Source organism: Canis lupus, chromosome 35 (genome assembly GCF_048164855.1).
Source record: "Canis lupus baileyi chromosome 35, mCanLup2.hap1, whole genome shotgun sequence".
Lineage (NCBI taxonomy): Eukaryota > Metazoa > Chordata > Mammalia > Carnivora > Canidae > Canis > Canis lupus.
Window position 1 is genome coordinate 4,212,258 of NC_132872.1, and position 20,290 is coordinate 4,232,547.

The following is a 20,290-nucleotide window of genomic DNA, read 5'->3' on the forward strand; positions in this document are numbered from 1 at the left end:
CAGGGAAGGCACGTTTCTCTGCCTCCCTCCATGCCACCCCAAGGGAGGCTTCCTGGATGACACCTCAGAGGATGCAGGAAGGTTCCCAAGGCAGCTTGAAATCCAAAGAGATCTTACCTTTTACAATAACTAAATGTCATTTCTAAAAAGTTTAAATCCCTGGCACTGTGAAGAAGATTTACTATGCCAAAGCAGGAAGGGCTTCCAAAAAGCAATTATAAAAGCTTATAAGTTAATCGTGGCTTTGTACCTTGTACTACTAGAGCTAATTCCATTATCTGAGGAACTAACAACTGACGTCGGGCAGTTTGGTGAATGCCCTGATCCATAGCTCCTGGAGGAACAGTCCTCTACCACCACACCATGTGAAGTGTTTCTCTCCTCCAGGAAGCCGTCCCAGAACACTCCCACCACGTCTGAGTCATCCATTCACTCTAGACACCACCCACCCCACTCCACACCCACACCCACACGAACACAGCCTCTGTTCCTCTACTTCTTCCGGAGCCAAGGAATCTTAAATTAACACCAGGGTGCATTATTTTCATACTCATTAAAGGATTAGCTGAGGTTTATTAGCCCAAAAAAATGAATAAACTATTCTGGGTGCCGAGGCACCGCCAAGGTAAGAGAGGTTTGGGGGCAGACAGCACTTTCCTAGCACCTTGTACATCACATCAATTCTGGCTTTCCCAGAGATGATTCTTAGTAAATGTTGCAGCTATTTTGCTGGTTCTTTCTCTACCACGTGCTCAAGGGAAAAAACACCACTGTTTTCCTTTTCCCATAAAAGAAATTCCCAGTATAGACCCCCAGCTCAGGGGAGCAGCTCAATTTGTCCACACACTGGCCAGTACGCCCCCCTCTCCCTCTGAGCTGTTGCAGGTCAGAATGAAGCCTGTAATGTCTGAAATCTGATCTTCCATCTGCCACTTGATCTTCCATCTGTCACTTCCCCAATTCGGCAGGGGGCTGGGGGCTGGAAGATAGAGAGAGGTCTCCAGGGGTCCAGTTGGCAACAAGCAGATGTTAACTTGGACATCAAATGGGGTAGAGATAACTCTGCTTCAAAGCAAGAAGAGGCCTACAGTGATAGCCAAATATACTTTGACGGCCAGAGGAGACCCCAAGATGTCACTGAATGGTCCGACATCTGACTCTTGCTCCAGGCATCTAGGGTCTAGGTATTCTCATCACAGTTTCCAGATAGAGGAGTGGAAAGAACATGAGGTTTAGAATAAGAAAACCCAGGTTGAAATCCATTACACACGCTTATTGACTTGGGCAAGTCACATAACTTCTTTTAAGTCTCAGTTTTCTCAGCTGTAAAATAGGGACAATACCATTGTGACATTTGAGATAAGCACCTAGGACAGTTCCTGGCGCATAGAAGTACATAACCAAGTCTAAAAACTCACAATAAAACTGTTATCAACAGGACATTTTCTCTGGATTCTTTTTCCAGTAGATAACTAGATTTTTGTTGTCCGTCTATACTATTTTTGCTGGCCTTTGCATGACTAATCAAAAGCTACAGAGAGACTACCAGCCGGAAGGGGAAATGCAGTCTCTAACGGTGGCCAGAGAGAAGTTATCTGTCTAACGGAGGGATGAGAGCTGAGCCACAGCCTTCCCTTCATGAATACAGTGTCCAGGCCAACTGAGCTAACAGTACCATAAGGATATTTTAAAACATCATAGTCGCGGAAAGTTAAATCTGCACCATACCCTTCATTTGGATACAGAAGAGTTCTAGGCCACCAAATTTGTTTCTCCATAGACCATATCCTGGCAAATAGAACTAATCTTTAAAAATGCATCCCCATCTTTGTTGACAGTCCTGTCTTCCACACTGAGAAATATTCCTGGAACCAGGGTCTGTTTCTGGAAACCAATCTAAATTTATGAAGCTGCCTGTATTTATGATAAAATGGACATAAATCTGGCTGAAGCAAAGACCTACATTCCGGAGATAACTGACCATTCGCTTATTAGTTGCTGCCCCTGGCTAACACCCAAACAAGCAGCTGCACCTTGCTCAACCTCCCTGCAGGAACTGTGGGTCATTCAGAAGCATGGGGAAGGAGCTGAAAAAAGTAGGGGAAGCAAACACCATTAAATCAAGGGACACACCCTCTACAGCCAAGGTCAACACCCAAGAGGGGCAACGGGCCTTGGACAGTGGCGGAAGGACTCCACCCACACAGCACTTTGAACAGAAGCTCTCTTCCAACTGGAGGCACAGAGCTGCTAATCTGATGTACACCCAAAACAGAGATGTGGGTAAAAATAAAATTACGACTGCTCCCGTGAGAAAGCCAGGAAGAGAACATATTGAAACAATCATGGCCTGAAGCCCTGCCCAACACCAATGCTACTAAGTGACCTCAGCCAGGGACAGGAAAGGATTGATCAAGTTACTTTCCTTGCTCAAAATCTCCCAATAGCTGCCCATAAACTGCTAAACAAAATCCTAAAGCTCTAGTATAGAACACAAAGCCCACTCAGCGAACTTTTCCAGCTTTCTAATTGTCCCAAATCTCCTGCACACATACTCACAATGAGCATACACATACAACCTCCACAGAAAGACTATTTCCCAAACTCACCAAACCCTCCCATTCTGTCCCTTTCCACCGTAGCTCTCCACAAGCGCAGCTTCTACCCACCCTTCAAGGCCTTTCAAGGCCAAATCCACAGCTGGAATTCTCCTCTCCACTCCATGGCACTTTCCAACTAAATAATCCTTTCCCTTCACTGTAATTTCCATGAAGACAAACACTGCCAGTCTTGCTCACTATCATAACAGTACCTTTGTAGAATAGGCATTCAAAAAATATTTGCCAATTTAAGGAGTACCTCAGAGTCAAGATATTTCTTCTGTAACTTGAGTTTTCTAGTCCTCACCAGACAAGAAGTCTCCCCCTTAGCAGAGGCAACCCTGTAATTGGCCTGATTTCCTTGCTCATGTGGTATCTCAGCCCCTGAAAACTCTGATCCCATCATGTCCAGGAGCCCTGCTCACATCTCCCTGTGCCCATCTGCTTGACTCTGATGAGACGCCAGGACAGGTCCAGTAGCCACAGTGTAGATGAAGCTACGTTCCTTTACCTCTGACATAATCTCTCCGTCTGCTGCTCAGGCCTCATCCCTCATAGACTCTGTTTGAGGTGCTCAACAAGTGCTCACTACTACTACTACCTTTCCTATTTTAAAAAGAAAGCTCTGGGGATCCCTGAGTCGCTCAGCGATTTAACACCTGCCTTTGGCCCGGGGTGTGAACCTGGGGTCCTGGGATTGAGTCCTGCATTGGGCTCCCTGCATGGAGCCTGCTTCTCCCTCTGCCTGTGTCTCTGCCTCTCTCTGTGTGTCTCTCATGAATAAATAAATAAAATCTTTTTTAAAAATTTAAAAAATAAAGAGAAAGCTCTACCCCAATGTTCATAGCAGCAATGTCCACAATAGCCAAACTATGGAAAGAGCTCAAATGTCCATCAACTGACAAATGGATAAAGAAGACCTGATATACCTGAGATATATATATATATACACACATACATACACACACATATACACACACACACACAGTGGAATACTCCTCAGCCATCGAAAAAATGAAATCTTGCCATCTGCAACAACATGGATGGAACTAGAGGATATCATGCTAAGCAAAATAAATCAATCAGAGAAAGACAGTTACCATATGATCTCACTCATATGTGGAATTTAAGAAACAAAACAGAGGAGCATAGGGGAAAAGAGGAAAAAATAAAAGACAAAACCAGGGAGGGAGACAAACCATAAGAGATTCTTAATCATAGGAAACAAACTGAAGGTTGCTGGAGGGGAGGTGGATGGGGAATGGGGTACCTGGGTGATGGACAGCAAGGAGGGAGCATGATGTAATGACCACTGGGTGTTATATAAGACTCACGAATCACTGACCTCTATCTACCTCTATAACCAATAATACATTTTATGTTAATTAATTGAATTTAAATAAAATAGAAAAAATTAAAAATAAAATCACGTTGGTTATGGTTAAAAAAAGTGGATAAAAAATGAAAACTACTGTCAAAAAAAAATAATAATAAATAATAAATAAAAAGCAAAGCCTTTCCCCTGCCTTCCTCTTCTTTCAGTGCTTCCACCCACGGCCTGCCCTATCCTTCTGGCTCCACTGAGGACCAGCAGCCTCAGCCCCTCCCTCTCAGCATCAAGACAAGCATTTGCCTTGGCCCTCGGATCCTTCTTCCTGAAGTGGTCGATAAGAATGGATTTCAGCAGATACTGCCCAGGGCCTGAAGATTTATCAATGCTGAAGCCCTCTAATGACTGCCAATTAGTGTGTCCATTATTCTGGGCTGGGTCAGCGGAGCCCTTAATCTACTTAATGGAGCAGGAACTCCAGCAAGGCGGGAAGCACCTTGAGCAGCCGGACTGAGCCAGGAGGCAGCAGGGTGACTAGCCCCTCAAAGGTAGCCCAGCTCAGCTGCCTGGCAGGCAGCCTCTAGGGGGAGGAGGCAGGGCCTTAAAGGGAGCTACTGATGGATGACTCTGTCCTCTCACAAGGTACAGAGGGCACCCTGAGGCTGAAGTTTCTCCCCAATGCCTTGGGCCAAACTTCAAAGAAAGTAGAGGTTGGTCTTCAGTTCCTTCTCTCACATCCAACTCCCAGGTACTCCCTCTCAAAGCCCCAGGACTCAACACTCCTGACACATTCTGTCTCCCCCACCCCTTTAAGACCTGTCTCCCTACACCTCCAGGCCTTACATCTCCTCCTGAATATCCCACCATCTTCTTCTTGTTCTTTTTTTTTTTTTTAAGATTTTATTTATTTATTCATGATAGACACAGAGAGACAGAGACACAGGCAGAGGGAGAAGCAGGCTCCATGCAGGGAACCCGGTGCGGGACTCCATCCCAGGACTCCAGGATCATACCCTGGGCCAAAGGCAGGCACTAAACCGTTGAGCCACCCAGGGATCCCCACCCACCATCTTCTTCTTATCCAAAAGTTAGATGTTAGGCAATAAGGGTTAAGAATTAATAGCTAACATTTATTGGGCTTTCTACATGCATGACATCACCTCATCCATACAATAACACTATGAGGTAAATACTGATATTGTCAGCATCTTACAAATGGAGAAACTGAGGCCTAGAGAGGTGCCCAACATTACACAGCAGTGAGTGGTAGAGTTGTGAGCTAAACTAGGCCATATTGATTTGAAAGCCTCATCACACTGAATCATTCTGCATGCTGCCTAAAAAGCAAATCAATCAGCAAAATAAGCCTATGATTGTTTTCAATACTTGCTAACTTTATTAACTTTCAGGTTTTTCTTTGGTTTTTCAAGGAGCCTGGTCATGCAAATAAATAGCTTTAACTGATAGAGTTTAAGGATAAATAGTGTGGAGGTGATAAAAGGGAACCGAAGCTATATGTAGGTGTACTTTCAACTCCTTTTACCCCACATGAAAACACCTCCCCAAACCCAGCTGTACTCATACATACTTTCTTTCTTTCTTTTTTTTTTTTTTTAAATTTTACTTATTTATTTGACAGAGAGACAGACAGCACGCACAAGCATGGCGGGGGAAGGGCAGAGGGAAGGAGAGAAGCAGGTTCCCCACTGAGCATGGAGCCTGATGTGGGGCTCAATCCCAGCACCCTGGGATCATGACCTGAGCCGAAGGCAGATGCTTAACCAACTGAGCCACACAGGCATCCCTTCACTTTCAACCTGCTTGGCATACCTTCTTTCGGTACCTTCTTTGAGAGACTTCCAAGAGCTAGCAACCTGTGGCAAGTGATGGACTGATGAGAACTTCTAAGATGAGGTAATCCATAGACATGGGATATGAAAAAGCGAGGAAAAGGAGATAGATCCTGAACCTGTAGAAAGTATTGGTTCAGTAACTGGGCCTCTTCTTTTCAGGTGAAAACTACAGAGGGTCCAGTTAGGGGTAGAGGATAAATGTCCCTCTCAGGCCTTTTATTGCAAAGAGAGAATGTGGAGGCCCACCTGGTTTTCCAAGACAGAGAGCAAACCAGTCCTCAGGAAAGGCTGTCGTTGGTACCCTCATGCCTCATCTCTGTGCCCTCCAACCCTGCTCCTAGGTAACAAGAGCTGGTATATTAGGGCAAGGACGGCTTTCAGCCCTGCTCGGGGAGTAATGTCTGTGTTCCCAAGGTCTGTGAGGATTCTTCAACCTTACTATGATCCTTCTTCTGCCAGGAACACTTGCAAGGACCCAGCTTACCCAGTGAAGCCACATGACTCCATTAGATATATTAGTTTTTATGCGATACACATTTATAGAAGTAATTTGTAGTGTGATTAAATCTTATGAATAAATTTCTAATAAGGCCAATTCTCTCTACTACAGAATTTTATTTTTGATTAAATTTATTACATTTTGATCAAAGGCCATCTCAATTTTTTTAAGTTACAAATTATGTTTTCAAGGGACATACCCCCAGTACTTCTGAATCCTTTCCATTAAGGTTGGGCTCTATGTTTTTCTGCCTTATCCAGAGCATGTGGTCCCCAACTAGGGCAAGAGATATGACTACATGTCTTAATCCTTAACTCTAGTTGAGCATAGAGTGTGATTGATACAGCTGATTGCCTGCATGGTAGCAATTTACCCTTTTCTTCCTTGCTTACAGAACCTAGATTTTGATTAGGAATTAGCATCCATGTGCCTTAGGAGAAGCAGAGACCCTCCCAGCCTGATAAGGTAAATGTTAATTATGTTATACCAATCATGAAAATTATATCTCCTTTCCAGTGACTTGTTTAGGAATTGGTGGTGAAATTATGTCCCTTGAGACATGAGAAAAAGTCTCCCAAGGGACTTCTGGGATAGATTTTCTTGCTCTCAAGCTCTCAAAAAGACCTATGTGAGGAATGGAAGAATGCAAAGAATTGGGGTCCTAGGATCTCCATTCTTTAATGGCAGGTTGGGAAATTAGAACCAACCCTCCCACTAAAGACGATGTGGGAGTTTTGTTTTGTTTTGTTTTTTCCGATCTTCGTAAAAGCATTAAAGAGCTAAGAAAATGGGATGCCTGGGTGGCTCAGCAGTTGAGTGTCTGCCTTCGGCCCCAGGGCATGATCTTGGAGTCCTGGTATCGAGTCCCACATCGGGCTCCCTGCATGGAGCCTGCTTCTCCCTCTGCCTGTGTCTCTGCCTCTCTCTGTGTGTCTCTCATGAATAAATAAATAAAATCTTAAAAAAAAAAAAAGAGCTAAGAAAATAACAAAGAATTACTAGACCAAAACCTAGGAGAAAGAAAGAATTCAAATAGGTAGGTCCAAAACACAAAGCAGCTTTTGCCCTCAGAACTTTTACCAATCTGGGAGGATTTGTGGCAAAACTAGCTGTGCTTTTGACAACTATGATGGGCAAAGGGAGAAAAATCAAAATTCTGGGCTTTCTCAAGGAAGGAACTCTAAGCTGGGCTTCTTCCTAGAGAAAAGGCTTCACCCTTATGGTAAAGGTAACCAAGATACCACCTCTCATGGAAACTAAAAACACAGCCTCGTGTAATCTGAGTCCATGGATCCCCAAGCATTCAAGCATTGGATTAAGATGGAACCGGACTGGTATCTGTAGGTGTCTGGCAAAAGAGAAACGATCATTGTAGGAGAAAGTTACCATTCTAGGCTTCAAATTATTATCATAAAATATTTTTCAAAAATAATGACCAAACCACCAAAGACAGCACAAGGGAAAAAAACACTATGAGCAAGAACCATCAGAAACAGGAGACTACAGAAACAGACCCACAAAGACTCCAGATATTGGAATTATCCAACTAGAGAGCCTTTTATAAAGCAAGTATGCTTATGATTTCAGAAAAACAAAAGACAAACTTCAAAGGTTTTTTATTAAACTGAAAACTTGAAAAAAATGATTTGAAAAAGAATTAAATAGGGATTGTAGTCCTGAAAAAAAAAAAAAATACTTGAAATTAAGAAATCAATGAACAAATCTAATTGCAGATTAGCTTTAGCTAGTTAGAGAATTAATAAACTGGAAGGTAGGGATCCCTGGGTGGCGCAGCGGTTTGGCGCCTGCCTTCGGCCCAGGGCGCGATCCCGGAGACCCGGGATCGAATCCCACGTCGGGCTCCCGGTGCATGGAGCCTGCTTCTCCCTCTGCCTGTGTCTCTGCCTCTCTCTCAATCTCTCTGTGACTATCATAAATAAATAAATAAAAAATTAAAAAAAAAAAAAATAAACTGGAAGGTAATTCAGAGGAAACTAGGATGCACCAAGGTGAGATAAAATATGAAAAATACAGAATAAGAAATATAGGAGATACAGTGAGAAATTTCAACTTCAATCCATTTCAAAATTGATACAAATTCAAGAGATTTCAATTTCAATCAACTGGTATCCCAAAAAAAGAAAAAAGAAAGAACAGAGATAATGGCTGAGAATTTTCCCAAAAGTGCTGACATGCAACAATCTATAGATATAAGAAATCTAATGAACCCAAGCTGACTAAATGAGAGAGAATCTGGTGATATACTGAGCCTCTGATTTAACAGCTGACCTTTGAACTTCTTATTAAGAGAGCAGGGGAATAAGCAGGTAGAGAGGAGCCAGTGAATTACTTATTGTTTAAGCTATTTTGAATTTCAGTTCAGCTACCTGAAGCCAAAAGCTTCCTAAATGATATTCATAGTGATAATAAAGTATCCACCATTTATAATGGATAAATGTTGACTACATGCACTGCACACAGATTTCTGTTTTGTGTAATTCCTCACAAAGTCTTACAGGGTAGAACATATCAGTCAATACAAGCATGGTAGACTGGATACCAACTACCTCAAAATCTCAGTAGCTTAACAGAAAGATGACTATTTCTTGTTTGCACCACATGTTCAACATGGTTGAACAGAGGGCTATGCTCCCAGTCATTCAGGGTCCCAGGATGATGGAGACTTTTCCCCAAAATAGTTTCTACAGTCGGTGAAACAGCGGGCAAATGAAGTAAACGTAATATCGGCTTTTAAAACTTCCATTTGAAAGTGAAACGCCTGACTGCTCACATTTCATTGGCCACAAATCACATGGCCAAAGATATAAGAAAGTACAATATTACTGTGTGCTCATAAGGTGGAAAACTAGAAATATTCGTGAATAGTTCTGACTACCACAAATAGATATTACTCTAACTCTTCAAACGAGGAAGGTAAGGCTGCGAGAGGTATTTAATATTTGTTAGATAGATGACTTGACAATGCACTCATTAATAACATCTTTCTGAAGGTGATATTATGGACATGAGTACTTGCCCTTTGCTGATGGGGTTAGTGAGAAGAGGATTAAAGCAGGGATCTCTAAGGAGCCAAACAGAGTGTCTAGCTGGGTCTCATCATGGTCTATCGTAGAATCACTATCTTCAGGGGCAGAGTATGGGACCAAGGCAGCTGGGGGTGAAGGGGGGGTGAAGGGGAGATATTCTTAGTCTTTCCCTTGTTCCTTATGCTAATGAGATCCTTCCAAATGTGGATGAGATTGGACTGCAATTGGCCAGAGAGAGAGTTTATACACATGCACTAAGGGTTCCCACTATCTTATATATTCCAGGTGTTCAAGATGTGGTTAAGAGGGGGGAAAAAATGAGCCCACGTAACCGTGCTGGCCATGCCAAGTTTCTTAACTTTGATCTCTGCAGATTCAGAAAGCTGGTCAAGGCACGGGAGACGAAAACTGAGAGAGCTCTTAACCCATCATACGTCCAAACACAGGAGAAGGGACCACCTTGTTCTCTTAGGTCCTCAAGACCTTCCTATGAGGTGGATTTTCCAGTCTGTAATGTGCAGAACATTCCCCACCTCCTCTCATTCCTGCTGATGACACACACATGCACCTCCCCCCTTCCAGTACCCCACATCTACCGGCAGGCCCCCTAGGCTCCCCGTGCTGCCTCTCCCAGCCCTGTCTAGCCTCCTGCAGACACAGCAGCATCTGTCTGAGATTCTCTCCCTGTGGCAGGGAAGGAGTCAATACCCAGGTTCTTATTTATTTATGTGTTGGTTTATTCCTTCCCAGTGATGAGGCAGTGGTTAAGGGGAAGAGGAGGGAGGAGGAACGGGGGTAGAGGGGGGCGGGGAGGCCCAGAAAAGAAGCTGTGGTGGACTAGAGACTGGCAGAAGAAATGTCTCTATAATTTCAGCTGCTTTCCAACCACACTGTCTCTAACTGAGCCTCCTGGGGTGAAAGGTCTGTGTATTACTGGGGATGAGAGTTTATAACCTTAATTATGCCTCGAAGCATTTGGCTGTGTTCATCCTGAAACTTCCAGCAGGAAAAAAAAATGTGGTTTCCATTACAGTGTCACTGAGGGACTTGTACTGGGGTTGGGATCATTAAAATGAAAACACTGATGAGTAAGCCATGGCATTTTGTCTCCAAGACTTACGTCCTTCCTCCACCCCTAGTCCTGTACTTTATTTTGAGACAGGCTTAAAATAGTCTATAAAATATGGAGCTCATTATCCCATCTAACAGATTTCATTTGGCATGAATGTAGATTAAAAGCCCCATGCCAATTCTTCCTCTTAGCCTGGGTTTATAAGATACTCCTCTGCCTTTGCCCTGGGCTGGGTTCTTTAGAACTCAATTCTGCAACAGACCAGGGGAGCCAGGAGGTGCCACTTCCGACTCCACTCAGCTCGTTTTTTCATGATAATAACAAGGGAAGATGGAGAAAGAAATACAGCCTGTTTGGAGGGCTTCTGAGAAACTTCGCCTGGAGTCTTAAGAAGCTGGATCCAATCGAGACATCCCTCAAATCTGTGAATTCTCCAGCAGGCTCATTCTTCCACATACAACGACTGTATCAGGGAAGCCGAGCTTGTGAAAGGGGGGGTGGGATTGGGTTGAAATCACAGGGGACTACGATAGAAAGAGGCCTCTGCTAGGAGTTTCTGTGTGCTGGCTTCTTGGGCAGGCTCAGCCATCACTAACTGCATGGCTCCAGGAACTGGAATCTTCTCCTTGGCCTCAGTTTCCCCGTCTCTTAAATGAGAGGTCTCTTCCAACTCTGTCTCTTCTTTTGCTGAGGGTACAGTTATGGAAGTAAAGAGAAGGAGAAACAAAAACCTCTTCTTACTCACCACTGATCTTGTTTGGCCCAATATCATCTCTTGAACAAGTAAATTCACTTTTTATCTGATAAAGCTCCAGCCTTCTCTGATTACACACCTTTCCTCTGAATCACCAGAGTGTGTTTGCTCTGCATTTTCTCTCACCCGGGATGCCCTTTTCCCTTGCTCTATCCAAATCCTTAAAAATCCAAATACTCACAAGGACAGTATGCTTAATAGGAAGTACGTGCTGACGGCTTGATTTATGTCTTTAATGCATTCTATGCACAGGTGTCATCTCATCTTCAAGAGTTTCCCACAGGGCCCAGCATAGGGTTTTGTGTAAGAGGAGGGAGGAGGGACTGATCTCTCGATTTCACTGGCAGGCTTATGGTTCTCCACTCATTTACTGTTCCCTCTGAGCCGTTCAATGGCACACTATACAGATGATTGGCCTCCCTGCCACCTCACCCCTGTACTTTCTCATTACAGTCCTCTCTGGGGGTTGTTGGGGGCTTGAACAAAGCAGGTGACGACCTATCCAAGGCCTTAAACCAGCCCACCTCGTCAGTCTGCCCGTGACATTGCCTGCTCTTCTGCTAAGAATATCAAGACCACCTGAACTGCATTCCCCCCCCCCTTTTTTTTTATTTCTTTCTACTTAAAAATAGCTCCCTAAGCACCTCCTTCCACCTTCCTTCCAACAGAGGAAGCATTCCCCTCCCCCGGTCTACCACTTCCATCTGTCCTCTTCCTTCCACCCATTCCTACCCTCCTCCAGGTCATTGCTGCACTTCACAGCACTTATCACAGGCTCTTATTATAAATTCAACTGTTGCTGGACTTGTGTATTATCTGTCTCACTCACTAGAATGTAAACTTCATGAAGACTTCATGCCTTATTCATGCTGTATCCCCAGCAAATAGCACAGGGCCCGGAACACTGTCAGTGCTCAATGAATATTTATTGAATGGATTAATAAATCCATTTTTGTACATCATTTTCAAACTTCTTTCTGTCACTGGCCCCACCCCATCTTCAAATACATTCAGGCCTCCCTTCCTTAACAAAACCATCATGTGACCCTAACGTCCAACCAACCACTATTCTATTTTTACCTTGCATTTTCTGACATATTTCTCAAACAAACAATATGTGCTGGCTGCTGCTTCATCTTTACCATCTCCTCCCACTGCAATCTGGTTTCTCCTCACCAAGGCTGCTGAAACAAAGCTGTGAGTAGTCACCAAAGCCTTCTGTCACCAAACCCCTCACAGTTGCCCCACCTCCCTGCAGATAGGGATCCCGAACCATCCCTTCTCTACTCCCATGAATTTATTGTATCCTGGCTCTCCTCCTACCCTTAGGAATGCTAAGTCTGTCTCCCCACGTCCACACTTTCCAAGATCAGTCTATACTAATCACGTGTCCCCCTACACTGTCTTCCCTAGCGAATACCAATTTCACTATGCCTTTTAGGCCCATAATTCAAAATCATGCATCAGCTACCCTAAGTTCTCTCTAAAAACATAGGCATACTTCAGCTGCATGAAGGAATTAGTATTAGGTTATATCATGTTATACTTCTTCATGTTCCTAGCACCTGGTGCTGATACTGTATTCACAGCACCTATATTCTCTACTGCCTGGTATGTGGAAATTGTTCAATACATTTTTAAATTCAATGCTGCTAACCTCTATTTGCCTTTAACTTGATATGCAAGCAAGAATCTTCACGAGATAGCCCCAACCTCTCTCTCCACACTTAACTCTTAGAGAGTCTCTGATTCTCAGCCTCATAACTAAGGACCACTGAAGCTTAACTCCGTTCTCTCCTTCTCCTCCTATCCACCGTTGTAGCATTCGTTGTTATTTGTTATTGTCCATTTCCCCCACTAGACTATAAAGTTTCATGAACACAAGAACACCATCTTCTTCAACATTGTATTCCCAGAGCCTTCAGAGGGCGTAGCATATAGTAGGCCCTCAGAAGACACTTGTTGAATGAGTGAACATGTCTTCTTTCATTCAGACTAATTCTTTCCCCATCTTAAGGGAGTATAGCACTCCCTTAGCAATTCAACATGAAATAATACCTCGCGGCACCATGTAGTTATATTATAGGTATATTATTTTGCAGGTATTTGCAAGCATTGTCCACATAGAACCATGTAACCTTACGGCTAGAAGGGATCCACCTTATAAGTAATTCATCGTTTGATAGAGGAGCCAAAAGAGACTCACAGAGCTTACTACGAGATCTTGGTCTTTCAGGACCAAGAAAGATGAATTGCAAGATGTCTGAGGGCAGGAAGCCTACATCCTACCCCCAAATGCTCCCTTTTATGCCTAGACCCTTGGTAGATATGATTACTACCTCCTATAATAACACCAACAATATTTGCTGTTTTGCCCATTTCTTTAAATAACAAGCTACTGCTATCTTCAAGGTGAAGGGCAAATTCAACACTTTCATTGAGAATCCAGTTAGCTTTCTGACCATCCGGCAACACAGCTGCCCCATTACCCCTTCACTCTCAGCAATCACTGAATATTCCACAAGAGAAGAACAGGTCCTGGGAAGCCATGCCACACCCAGAGAAGTGCTGCTTTACTGTTCTCACATCACAGTAATCTCTACCCCACTGGATGGAAACACCACACCTGGACCTCACAAAACAGCTATCAGTGTCCTTCCCTCAGGACTTGGCCTAGATATATCTTGTCTAGTGATCTCACACCACAGACAAGACATCTCAGTGATATAATCTTATACTTCTCTCTATGCTGACAGGGGAGGTGGACAGAAACCCCAGTTTAACATGTGTGCTGGAGAAAGAGAAAAGCGGGTGTCTCCCCGCCTGTACCATAGCAGGTATAGAAAGACTATAGTCATATACCATATTAGTATATCAATCCAGATGGGAGTCAGGGGTCCTGGATCTGGACTCTTCCCTTAGCAGCTCTGTGACTTTAGCAAAGTACCTAACCTCTATAAGCTTGTTTCCTATCTGTGAAATGGGAACTAAAGCCATCTATCTCAGAGAAACATAATGAAGACCAATGGGATAAGAGATTAGAATAGTCAAATCACAATAGTTCTTTTTTTCCTCCTTAACAATGCCATGATAATCAGGACTTTTCCTTGTCCTCTGGAGAGTTCAGATACTCTATTAGCTAAAGTGATTTATTGGAAACAACCCTGAACTAGGTGTCTGGGTGAGAATACAAAGGGGTGGTGGCACAAGGATCTAAACTCAGAGAAGCTCCACTCTCTGGGGGGGAAAGGACCCCCCTCCCCCACCACCAGAACTAAGCTCCTAAAAGCAGCAGAAATCTGGGAGGACAACATTTACCTGCCAAGCACTTCTTCAGGCCAGGGAAAGCCACACATATTAACTCCTTCAGTGCTCACAACAACCACATGAGATGTGTCCTGTTACTATCCACAGAAGCATACTGTGCATCATGGAATAGTGGCCTGCACCCCAGTGTCCACCTGCCTCCAAACAGAACCAGACCAACCACAGGAGCTTTTTCTGGAGGGCATTGGGGTTACAAGGTTTAGAAGGGGAAGGATATGGATTAACTACAGGAAGGAGAGGCCTGGAGCATTTCTAGTGGAAGCACAGCAAAATACAGAGGTTTCTGGTATGAAGCAACAGAATTGTCGGGGATGGTGTTTCAAGCGGTGCTGTGTTCAAACCGTTTACTGGACAAGAGACTCGGTCCCTTTAGAAAAGTAGTCTTGTGCCAAAAGCCAATTAGATAACTATAGGAGATGCCTGGGTGGCTCAGCGGTTTAGCACCTGCCTTTGGCCCAGGGCGCAATCCTGGAGTCCCAGGGATCGAGTCCCACATCAGGCTCCCTGCATGGAGCCTGCTTCTCCCTCCTCCTGTGTCTCTGCCTCTCTCTCTCTCTCTCTATCATAAATAAATAAATCTTAAAAAAAAAAAAAGATAACTATAGGAGATGCCTGTTTGCAACTTAAAAAGCTAAGTTAAAGTAACTTCTTTACACATTATGTGAATATTCAGCCCAAATAGGAAGGCAATTACAACCTAAACCCTTCTAATCAGAAAATCCCCAGTGCAGGAGAGCCATCCAACACTTTTCATACACATGCTGTGTGCTTTTCTCCTCTTCTTCCCACAGACCATAGGAGGGAAGGAATAAGTCATAAAGGTTGGCACGAAGAAGCCACACATCAAGCTGGGCACACATATGCAACAGTTAACAAGAGCAAGATAAGCCAAACCAAAGTGGGTATCCCAGGGTCTATGGCAGTAGGGACTGGCCCCAGGCAGATGGACTAAGAAGAGACAGCAAGTCGGAGCTGGTCAGGGACCAGAGCCAGGCAGATTACTGAGCAGCAAGCAGACCACAGACAGGTCATCTGGCAGGGATGGGAAACCGAGGGCCAGGAAGAGGGCTATCAGCATGGGAAGGATGAGACCAAAGATGAGGACAGCCTGAGAGCCACAGCCATGAGGGCCAGAGACCTCTTGACCCTGCACTGCACCAGCTGAGTCAATCCTTGGATTAGGCAATTTCGGAGATATAAAGGTTGAGACGAAACAGAACAGCTGCACAGGGAGAGGGGAACTTTGGTGAGAAAGAGAAGTAGATTCCTGGCTGAACTAGAGCCCAACAGTGAAGCCTTTGGGAAAGTAACTCTCCTCGCTGCCCATCTATCCAGAAGGAGAAAGGGAATTTCTTTCTCAAATTCTAGCTGAAAATGGGCAATGGCCAGCTGCTGGGAGCTATACTAAGAAGAAATGAAAGGTTCCTGACATCTGCAATGACAAACTGTCATCCCAATCTCCAAAGCCCTGGGCCGCCAAAACAGAGAGCCAAAGCCCCAAAACGAGCTGGGGCCAGACAACATTCTGGACATAGGTAAAGTTTATTCTCAGAAATATGAACGAAAGTCAAGGTTTAGTTGAGGTAGTGATAGAAAATGGTTGCAGTTGAAGTTTCTAAAGAAAGCTGCATGAATTACGCCCAAAATATTATGTTCTTTTAAATTCTGCCCCTTAGCACATTCCTGTGTTTACTCCTGTGTTTATTATTCCCACATAGTGACTGATTTTCTCATTTATTTTGTTATTTTGCTGAAGAGTCATTTCTGGTTTTACTCTCTGGCATCCATATTACAGGACAGCAACGAACCTGGCTCTACCTCAAGCCTACAGAGCCCTCAGAAAGGCCAACATCGGGAAAAAAAAAAAAAAAAAAGGCCAACATCCAGCCCCCTTTCCAGAGATTCTAACTTAATTGGCTGGGAGGTGGTGGCAGGAAGGGAGGAAGTAGACACTGCATGTTCTGAGAGCTCCCGGTGATTCCCATGTAAGAGCCAGTTGGTTTCTGGTCTAGAATCCAAAGCACTGTGTGGTAGCTACAGGAATATGGACAAAGCACAAAGACGAAATTAGCAGCCTAAAACCTCTATTGGAAATTCAACCTATCCCTTAAGTTATTTTAAATCAACTCCATTTTACTTAAATTTATGCTTAAAAGAAGCTAGTGGACTGAGGGTAATGGCAAGATGATATAAAAGGCAGGGGCAAAAGAAGACAAGGTGGTGGATCCTTAGAGGGAACAGCACTCAGGACAGGAGGTGGGGAGAAGCAGGAGACCCAGGATACGTGGCAAGGTGGGCGCAGGGATGGAGTAAAGAGAGTGAGAAGCTTGGGGATGGGTTGCAGACCAGCAGAAGAATGCCAGAGAATGGGGTTACAGACAGCAAGAGGCATGAGGTTGTACCCTTAAAGGAGACCTAGGGAGGGGGAAGGACTGAGGAAGGGGGCAGGCGGGTGGGGCTGGTGGGGCAGGCACTTGGGGCAGAATGTGAGGCCCAGCAGGACTGATGGAAGTGATGGGCTATCTGAGAGATCAGTGGGGCTAAGGAGGTGTGGGAGGATTGGGGCGGGGGGCGGGGGGGGGGAACAGCACAGCAGAGGGATACTCTGGGCAGGACAGATTCGACTGTCTGCTGGACAGTGCCAGGTGGCGACCAGCAAGAGACCCTCCAACAACATCCGTAAATCACCTAAGATCATCTCACGGACAACCAGAGGCCGACATCCTGTACAGTGGGCAACACCGCCCCATGCCCTATGAAGAAGGAGCCACCTGTCTTTTCCCTCTTCCCCTTTCGCTCCAAAATGATTACATGTAAACAAAGAAATGTGAACCCCCCCCCCCCCCGCACGTCGGGTCCCTCAACAACCACAAAAATCAATGTTGCTTCCCTTTTCTTCTGTACTACTCATGTTTCTTATTCGTATGAGCTCCTTTCTTTGCACGGACGGTCCCTACCACGGGAGCCATGTCCTCAGTCACTGTCAGCACAGAACACAATCAGCAGCAGTGACAAAGGCCCAGTAAGAAACACCGTAAAAACAGCAGAGGCTCTTAACAAATAACTCGTCAAAATGATCGTGTCTGAGCAAGCTGGTAGTTCGTTGCCGTGTAAATCCTTACACATAGCTAACTATGGCCCTAAAAAACAATCCCTTTTATTTCTTTAAGATCCTTGCCCTTAACTGAACAATGATGGGGGAGACAAAAGGTCTGTCTGCAATCACCAAGCACGCACCGTCACTTCTCAGTAAAGTTTATTTCCGCTCCGTGATGTGTTCTGTTTCCTCCCTTTTCCTAGATGTGTCAAATCACAGATTCACTTATCCCTCAGTCGCAGCCAAGAGAATGACTCAGGCGACGCACACAGCCTGTCGATTATTTCAATTTCCTGGGCTAAACTCATCATTTTCCAGTTCTTCTCATTTCTTATCCTCTCTCCCTGCTTTCTAGAGGCCATGAGGCATGACAACGATGAGGGTGAAACGACATGAAATCCTAAAACAGATGAAGGGAGCTAAATTCTGATACACTAAAGAGAGATCTAAGAGAACTTTGTTCACTGCCCAGAAGGACAGGGTCATCATTCATCTATCCATCCATTCAGCAAGTATTTATTGAGCGCCTCCCATGAGTTAGCTCAGTCTAACATGCCACTTGAAAGCATGCCACTGTCTATACCATGTTAGCTAACATTAGCTTCTAGAAGGGAGTTCTATATCCAGAAATTCTGCTTGAATAGAGATGTGGGTGTGCACCCATGTACATGTGTAATACTGGGATAACCACTAACCAGAAATGAGCAACCCCCGAAAGCCTAGAAATAAGATAGCCTACACAGTCAGGAGGTGCCAGTCTAAAGCCCCATAATAAAGAAACTGCTAGAGACACCGTTTAATGAAAGACAATAAACTCTTGCAGCCATACATGATGGCAAGACTTCCATGAAAGAACACGCGATGCTGGAAACCCACTTTTGCTATCCAGGGACACAGGTTAATCCGTTAATTTATTAACCTGACATTTCTCAGAATGCTTGACACTTTTACATGCACTAACACAATACATTTCCCCCAAATTCTATAATATAGGTATCGGTATTCATATTCCCATTTTTTTTCAAATGAACAAACTGAGGTCCCATTCATTATTAATAATTAATAAACCATTTATTCAAGGGCACTTAGAAAATAATGGAGCCAGAACTGGAATCTAAGCTTGCGGTTTGTGGATTCAAGCATTTTCTAAAAAGTAAAAATAAATTATTATTATTATTGTTACAGTTTATACACTAACATCTAATTTCTTCTTACCGTTAGCATATGTTCGTTTGAATTTTGTTTGAATTCACAGAAGTATAAATTGTCTCTAAGCTTCTAATAATTCTTAATCAGACTCTTCTTAGCTCCTGGTTATTACATCCCACCTGTTCCTTTCTCAGGATGTTTGCACGAGGGTGAGAATTAACCGTTCCGGTAATACAAGCTGACGCTGAAGGGTCACTTCCTTCATGCCAAACACTGGGATAAAGTACTTCACTTGTAGTTTCTCCCTTAACCCCTGCAGGAGCCCACTGAGGCAGTGCTACTAGAAGTCATTCTGGCAGCATCTTTTTTTTATTTTTTTTATTTTTTATTTTTTTTAAATGAAGGAAAGGAGCACAGAGTTTAAGTGACTTGCTGGAGCTCAGGCAGGTAAGGGGGATGCACACCTGCGACCTCCTCCCCCATCCCCCAGGCTGAGATCTCCGCCTGTGAGTTCAGGCTCCCTTAACACGCATTTCACCTCCCGTCAGGCTCCCACTGGCCTGCTTCTCAGCGCCAGCGACAGATTGCTCTTTGCATGTGCTGGTTTGGTTTCCTCCATCTTCGGTTCCTCCCCATAGGAGCCCTGGTTCACCTGCTCCATGCAGCGTCCACTCCCCACCCCCCAGCCCTGACACCCCGCCCCCACACACACACCCCTAAGGATGCTCCCAGTGGAGAGCACTGCGCCTTGGCATGTAGAGCAGGGCTTCCCCAGGACCATCTTTTCCATCAGGGGTTTATCTCATTCTTGCCAAAACCTCTTAAAGGAGCCAAAGCTTTTAAAAATAGCACTCAACATGTTTAAAAATCAATCACCCACCCGAGTTAGCAGTGGCTTTTCCTTAACACGGAATATGTGGATTTGCAGCGCGCTAGCAGGAGACTCAAATCACATTAATATGGGAGGGTAAGATGTATTAGGGTCAGATTAACCTGAGAATAAAACTGACTTCCCCTTCTCTTTGCGAGCTGCAAATTCTGAACCAGCTCTACTACAGATCCCCCACGAAGAGAGCCGTCCTCCGCAGAGGTGCTATCTAGCTCCACGACGCTAAGGGGTGTGGAAAGAGGGAATGAGCACTTGCAAAGCACCTCCTGTGCACCAGATCCTGTGTTCTGCAGGTATCAGTTAAATAATAATTCCACAACAACCCTAGCAAATTAGGTCTTACCAAGCCCATATTACAGATGGGGGAACAAGCTCAGGAAAGTCCCGGAAATGAGCCTAGGGTCACAGAGCGCGGAGGGGCCGAGCTGCCACCTGTGCCCACATCTGCCTGCCCCCAGCCCCTTGCTGCAGGGACCCTGCTCTTCGCCACGCTGCTTCCCGGAGCGTTCTGTGGAAAGCTCTGCAACACGGGCTTAACTCATCTCTGACTACAGCGCAGAGCTTCATTAAAAGGGGTGGAAAATAGCAAGAAACCAGATCCTGATGTACAGATGCTCCCCGAGTGGCCCTGCGCTCCCAATTCCCAGCTGGGTCGCAAATGTCCCAAGAAAAA

General features: G+C 44.6%; 1 protein-coding gene across 24 annotated transcripts in view; it reads right to left on the reverse strand.

Moving 5' to 3' along the window:
• KALRN (kalirin RhoGEF kinase) overlaps nt 1-20,290 on the reverse strand; it is a 657,335-nt gene that overhangs the window by 571,210 nt on the left and 65,835 nt on the right. The window lies entirely within an intron of this gene.